The sequence below is a fragment of the Prinia subflava genome, chromosome 12, assembly GCF_021018805.1.
Source record: "Prinia subflava isolate CZ2003 ecotype Zambia chromosome 12, Cam_Psub_1.2, whole genome shotgun sequence".
In the NCBI taxonomy this organism is placed as follows: Eukaryota; Metazoa; Chordata; class Aves; order Passeriformes; family Cisticolidae; genus Prinia; species Prinia subflava.
The window spans coordinates 11,332,607-11,339,590 of NC_086258.1; positions in this window are offsets into that span (position 1 = coordinate 11,332,607).

Below are 6,984 nucleotides of genomic sequence, written 5' to 3' on the forward strand. Positions count from 1 at the left end.
GCTGTACTATACTTAAAAGATGACTGCAGACTCCTAGAATTGTACTCACTTGTGGGCAGTTTTTGTCCTCATAGTAGTTAAATTCCATCGTGCAGAAAATAGTTACGCTGTCTATATAAACTTGTGTATAAACCGGTATCTCAAAGCACTTCATTTGTACTACCACTGTATTTGTGTACTTTAGCCATTGTGTAAATACATTCATAATAACTTCTGTTCTTTGGTGTAACTTACTGATTTGCAGTGAATCCTTACCCTTTACCTGATGCACCTTTTTTCTTTCTTCCTTTTTCTTTCTTCTTTTCTTTTTCTTTTTCTTTTTCTTTTTTTTTTTTCTTTTTTTTTTCTTTTTTCAAGGGGTTTCTGTATCTACAATGAATATTGTCAGTTGCAGACATTTGAAGATACTGTCTTGGTACCAAAACTTCCAGTGAAACAGTTTTATAGTTATGATCCTGGGGTATACAGGAAGAAAGAAAAGGCAGTAATTGCTTTGCTCACAGAAAGCATGTCTTTTTGTCAGTTTAAAGGTAAATGTTTTTGTTTGGATACTTTTTTTCCAGAAGTTTTTCATTTTTTACAAATGCTTTTGCTCGTCAAGTAATGCATGGTATTGATAAGGAAGTATAGAAAGGGAATTGAGAATGCATCACTTATGGGAGCTAGGATAAAAGCAAGGAAAATAGTGAGCTCTAATTGCAGTGCCCTGTATAATAAAATTCTGGCTTTTGCTACGTGATTCTCAAAAGTCTATTATAATCTGAGGGTAAACACACCTTCAGGAACCTCCTGTGTTTTCTTATTAGCAGGTCTTTAAAAGTTGGATGGATATTTTAATTTCTTCCAGTGGTTTTCATTTAGAACTGTGTATATGTGTTTAATATGGAAAATACCACCTGTGCTGCTGTTTTACTAATCTTGAATGGTTACAGAGTTCTTGAGTTTTCTGTGGTACAAGTAAAAGAAAAAAAAAAGAAAACAAATCCTCTGCTTTAAGAGAGATATTAAAAGAAAACATTTGAGTCCATATAGTCCATGTTAACTTCATGAAAATATTCAAAATACTCCTTGGAGGAAGGCATATTGATGAACTCACCTTTTCCAGTGGGAAAAAATATTGTAAGCACAACTATTTGTCTTTGGTTCTTCATGTCCCAGACCCTTGAGTATAGCATTGGCTAGAGCAGCATACATGCTGATTTCAAGACTATTTTATTTCTTTTTTAAAATAACTAAATAAAAAGGTGTTTATTTTGTTCTTTAACTTTTGCTTTACAAAAGCTGCACTTCATGTGTACAAAATACCAAGTGAAAACAAACAGTGCTGCTGGTTTTTTCATAGTGCTGAGCCATCTGGTCAGAAATTAAAATTTAAGCTTTGAGATTGTGAGAAAGTGTAATCCATCATGAACTTAATCTGACAGTAACTTCTAAAATTCACTGGATGAGGTAGGTTAATAATAAAAAGGGTTGACTGTGAAAGAATGCAGTACTTTGTTATGAAAAACAGTACATGTCCCTCTGATTCATTCAAGTGTCAATTATTGATTTTATGTGTATATGTCTAGATTTAAGTGACCATATGAACCTGAATTGTATAGACTGTGTATAGATACTATATTTTGTCAATAGTTTTGTACAAGGAAAGTGCTCAGATGCCTGGTCTTCAGTAAGAATGTGTTTACCCGCAAAATTGTACTGACTTTTTCAGCAGATATTTGCATAGTATTAATACTTTACAACTTCTGCTTAGACATTAGTGGATTTTTTTCTTGCTTAATACTATTAAGACCAGTATGGTTTGTTTCTTCTGTCAAAACCATTGCGCACTGCAGGCAGAGACAGTAGAAAATGAGAGGAAAACTACATACAGAATCTACAAAAAACTGCCTAAAAGTGCTCTTTGTTAATCACATTCTGGGCAATTCTTGATTCAAAATGCTTAGGATCTAGGTGTGAGAGGTATGTGTGTGTGTGTGTGTGTGTGTATATATATGTGTGTGTGTGTATATATATATATATGTATATGCATGTATGCATATGCCTAATGGACAAGGAAGAATGTGGAAAAAGGGACAAATGGTGCAGATCATCCTAAATTACTAAGCCCTAGTCTACAGTCTTTGTAGACATCCCCAGTCCAGGATGCTTGGGGTGGGATGTGGAACAAAACAAGAATTCATTTAGTACATTATGCACTAGGAAGGAAATACCTAGTCCTGAGCATAACAAGAAAAAAAATTTCTTAATTACAGTCCTCAGCTTGGTTCAGACATGCAAGCATTACAGCCACAAAGGCAGGACACATCTTCTGGTGTTTCCCTTAATCCTTCCTTAAGTGAGGAAGGCTGCCAGCCTGAAATGTTGCTGACATGACGAAGCAAATACAGATATCAGTCAAGGAACTAACAGTGTATAACTAGAGGTAAGTAGCTTTTTACTCTGTCTCTAATTAGCCATACATTCTCAGACAAATACAGGATACACAGATACAAATACTGGATCTCACAGATCATGTCACACAAATGCTGATCTCACAGACCATGTCACTAGCAAAACGCTTTTAAGAGCATAAACATTTTAATGCTCTTTAGTAGATACACCTTTTTTCTATTGGCACAAAGATGAGCTCTATCTCAGAAGCATTGAGAAAGCTGCTAAAACAGCCCAATCCAAAGCTGTTGCTTCTCATAGACAGTGCCTCTGCTGTTGTCAAGGTTGTTTGCTCCTCCACAAGTAGAAGAGTACTTTCGTCAGCAGGTCCAGCAGCAGGGAACAATAGCTGTGCAACAGGTTGAGCCCATTTTTCCCTACAGTGAATGGCCCTACTTCCTTCTTTCAGACTCGAAGAGAACCAGAGGGAAAATAAACTCTGGTTTTCTGTCACAGGAATGAGGTGACTACATGCTAATAAGTTCTGTCATTTTAGTCCACGCAGCAACATTAATTCCTGTAGCAGCATATGGCTTGATTTGGCCATTGTGGTGGCAAAGCATATGATTTCACCTTACGTCTTGCCAGTGTAATTAAACTGAAAAGGTAGTCATGTATTTATTCACACATGGGAGGAGTTTATGTAAACTAGACCTATGATTTCTTTCAGTGTAGATACATAGAGAAACTTCTGAAGGTGAGCTTAGAGAGGTTTCTCAATGATTTTTTTCCCAGAGATACTTAGAATTTAGGACAAGTAGGTAAGAGCTTGTAATTTTCAATCGGGTGTTGCCTTGAGATTATGGCTTGAGACACCAGTCCTAGCTGAGATACCATAGAAGACAAAAAAAACACAGCATAAATGTATTTCTGGACTGTGTTTTCTTAGGAGCTTTCAGGTTCTAAAGAGCATCACTTGACAGTAAAGACAGCTTGCTGGCGTGTCGGTATTCAAAATATTTTGGCCTTTATAAGTCATGACGGTTTGTAAAACTGTACCTGCAAACAAAGCCTGGAGCACTATTCACAGGAGAACATTAATATTTTTTGCACAGCACAAAACGAATCACTGTTATTTTAAATTAGATGATGTTTTAAAATAGTCTTCAGAATCATTTGTAGCAGAAGCACATATCCATTTTGGAATTGGCCATACTATGAGTCACAGCAAAAGCAGTCCCCTTGTCCACATTAAATTCTGGCTGCCTGTCAGCTAAGTGTCAGCTCTTCCCTATAAACACTCTTGTCCCTGTGTAGCTGTTTAAAAAGCATTTGCAAATGAAGCCAAATGTCCATATCGGGGTGTTAATTTTTTCTGAGCTTATTTTCTCAAACCCACAGTTTTTGACAATCACATATTTATTCACTACATTTGCAACAGTTTACTAGAAAAGCATGAAAAAAATCTGAGTATAAATATACACGTTACATTAAAGTGCCTTAGCAAGAAACAAAATGTCATCTCGCACAAAATTGAAGTGTATTCCTAAAGGTTTAATCCTAATCCTGTAGTCCTAAAGACAAGTGTGGCAGAGAGACATAGACGCAAGACATACACAATACTTACCACTGTAACATGTTAAGAGTTTGCATTCTGAAATTCTTCTGTTTATGATTGTCTACCAAACTAAACATTTCCTTTAGGATGTACCAGAGGTGCATATGTGAATTTTGCTTTTTCATTTTGGAGTTTGGTTGCTTGATTAGGGAAATGGTCTAATTTATTTTTACAGAATGATTCTACATTGCCTAATACACGTTTGTGTGGATGGAATTTATATTAGCACGAGATCTCACCCGTCCTTTACACCATACCTTCATACCATCTTAAGTCTTAACTTTAGGGAACTGGCTTAGCTTGAAACAGATAGCTGCATCACTTTAAGACTTCTAGTTCTGCTGAGGTCTTCTAGGCTCCAAATGGCTACAAAATATTTAATTTAGAATTTTTTAAAAAGCAAACATCTTTGTATAAGAGGAAGAAAATAATTTTAACTCTGCTTATTGTCTAATAAATGGGCAAACTCTCTCAAACATACTCCTGGGGGTCTTCTGCATATTTTATGCAAAATACACATACATATGTAAATACGTATGTGCAAACATACGTATACTTTTTAACGTAGTCTCTGTGTATTACTGGCATTTATACACATTTCATCGTGCATCAGGCCCTTATTTTCCTAAGATCCATTACATAATCAATTATACAACATTTTGACCATAAATCCTACAGTACACAATTTATAGAATGTATAAAGACCCAAAATGCTTTATAAATTTTGCTAGCCTGCAGGGTAAAAGATCATTCACTCCTTTCAGAGAAATAGTCTCTGAAATGTCTTTTTTGTTTACTTTCCAGACTTCTTAGATATAGTCATGAACTCTGTGTCTAAGGAAACTACATTTGTTTCAATAGCGTATGATGCAGGAATAAACTATAATCTTTGGATGCTTGGCATCAGTTGCATGATTACCTACATTCCCTTCCTTTTCCTTTTCCCTTTTCTGAAATCACAAAATTTTATTCAGGTGAAGGTTGAACAAAGGTTCTTCTCGGTAGATATTGCATGAAACTGTTCTGCCTGTGACCCTGAGCAATCAGTGTTTCTTCAGGAATGCTTTATGGCTTCGATCATATACATCCTTATGGATGAGCACATCTCGCAGACTGCTCTTTAAGGGCATCGCAGTGGTATTGAGATTAAAGAAATACAGTACCAAAATACCTGGAGGAATTTTAAATCCATTCCTTTTAAATATATAAAATACATATTTTTTGTATTTATCAATCTATTTAAATATTTACAATAAGCGGAGTTAAAAAGGAACCTGGCTGCACAGTGCTGGGAACCTAAGGACTAGCTGCTTGTGGGGTTTAAGTTTTGGTTGTTTCGGTTTTTTAACACATTGGGGAGGAAGGAGAGAGGTCTATAAAACAAGAGATTAATGTGAAGGCCTTTGCGGCCATGTCAATAGGAACAGTTGGATACATGCTTCAGCACAGTCTAGTATACTGGCCAGCACGTGTCCAGCCTAGGGATCTGGCATGGTGGTTTCTTTCCCATCAGTATAACAAATCTCTTTCCAAGAAGATAAGGGCAGCTGAACAGAAGGAGGACTGGAGGGGTAGTACACACTTGGGTGTTAGCCTTGAATGAGACAGAATGAGAGCAAGGAGCTTAATTGTCTGTAGAACTCTGAAGTACTCTCAACCCTGCTACTTTTGATGTTGCCAAGAGAGCTGCATTAGGGTTTTCTCACCTTTGTATTGATGCTTCTTGTAAGTAATTAAAATTATTAAAGATTTTACACTGCTCATACAGCTTTTTAAACTGCTTCGTTAATTAAATTCTAACCCTTTTTTCCCTCACAGTCAATAAAGGAGTCCTGTGATTTGACCAGTCTCATTCAGTAAACATCTACTGTCATAAATACTGCAAGCCTTTGGTAGGTCTGTGCTGAAAACAGCACAAGAGCATTCGCAGTCCCAGTCAGAGTGATTGATCTTCGAGTCGAAGAAAATAACTTTTCTGTATAGGCAAATGAGGCCTTTCTGTGAATGCTAGTTTTACTTACGAGATTATTTATGGTTTCTTGTTGAAACATGTCTCCTTGTCTTCCTAACTTCCTCTTCTGTCTCAAATCACATAAAATTGCAACATAAAACTTCTTGTTTCCAGCTTAACCTTAAAACTATTACGTATGGAAAATGAAACAGTCTGGAAAGTCAGTATGATTAGCACAAATTACATTCTGTCACATATAAAGCAGTCTAGACATTTGCAGAATGTACAGAAACTTAAAATTGCGCCAAAACCTGAGATCAAAGGAAAAACCATTCAGTTCTGGGGTAACAGTGCAGCATCATCTAGCAAAGAAATCCAGTCATCAAAGCACACTGACAAAAATGGCTGAGAATCTGAATTCACCTTGGAAAGGTTTCTAGTTTTTACTTTTTGAAACAGGGAACTGCAATCTGAAATCTGTATCAGGCCTGCATGTATCATCTGAAGGAGTCTTCAAGGATATAATGAATTGCTCTGTGCATTTCATTTTTCTCTTGCCTTCTGGACCTATCAGTGTTGTGTTTCAAGTACCAATTTACTAGTCTTTAGCAAACTGGAGCTAAGTTCAGTAAGTAAGCTGGCTGTTACAACTGGGAAATGTCATTCACTACAATTGCTGCTATTAAATTAATAAAAGACTTTACAATAATGCACTATGTAGGATATAAAAACAGTTTATTCTGTGCAGCATCCATTTCTTTTAGAAGTTATGATTCTAACTTTCCAATTTCTGTGTAAGGTTGTCCTAACAATGCAAAACCGTTTTGAAGAAACTTTCAAAATGGAAGCCGGTATCTGAGATAGTTCATTAGAGAATGGTTCATGCTTTTGGCACTTTGTTTCTGTTAAAAATTTAAAGGGGATACTGAGTTTTAAGGGATTAGGGTCTTCTCATTTTCAGTTACTAAGCAGAACAATTTTGGCACCCAAAAGCCAGTATTCCTTTGCTACTAATAAGAAAATGGAATCTTTTAACAGTTAG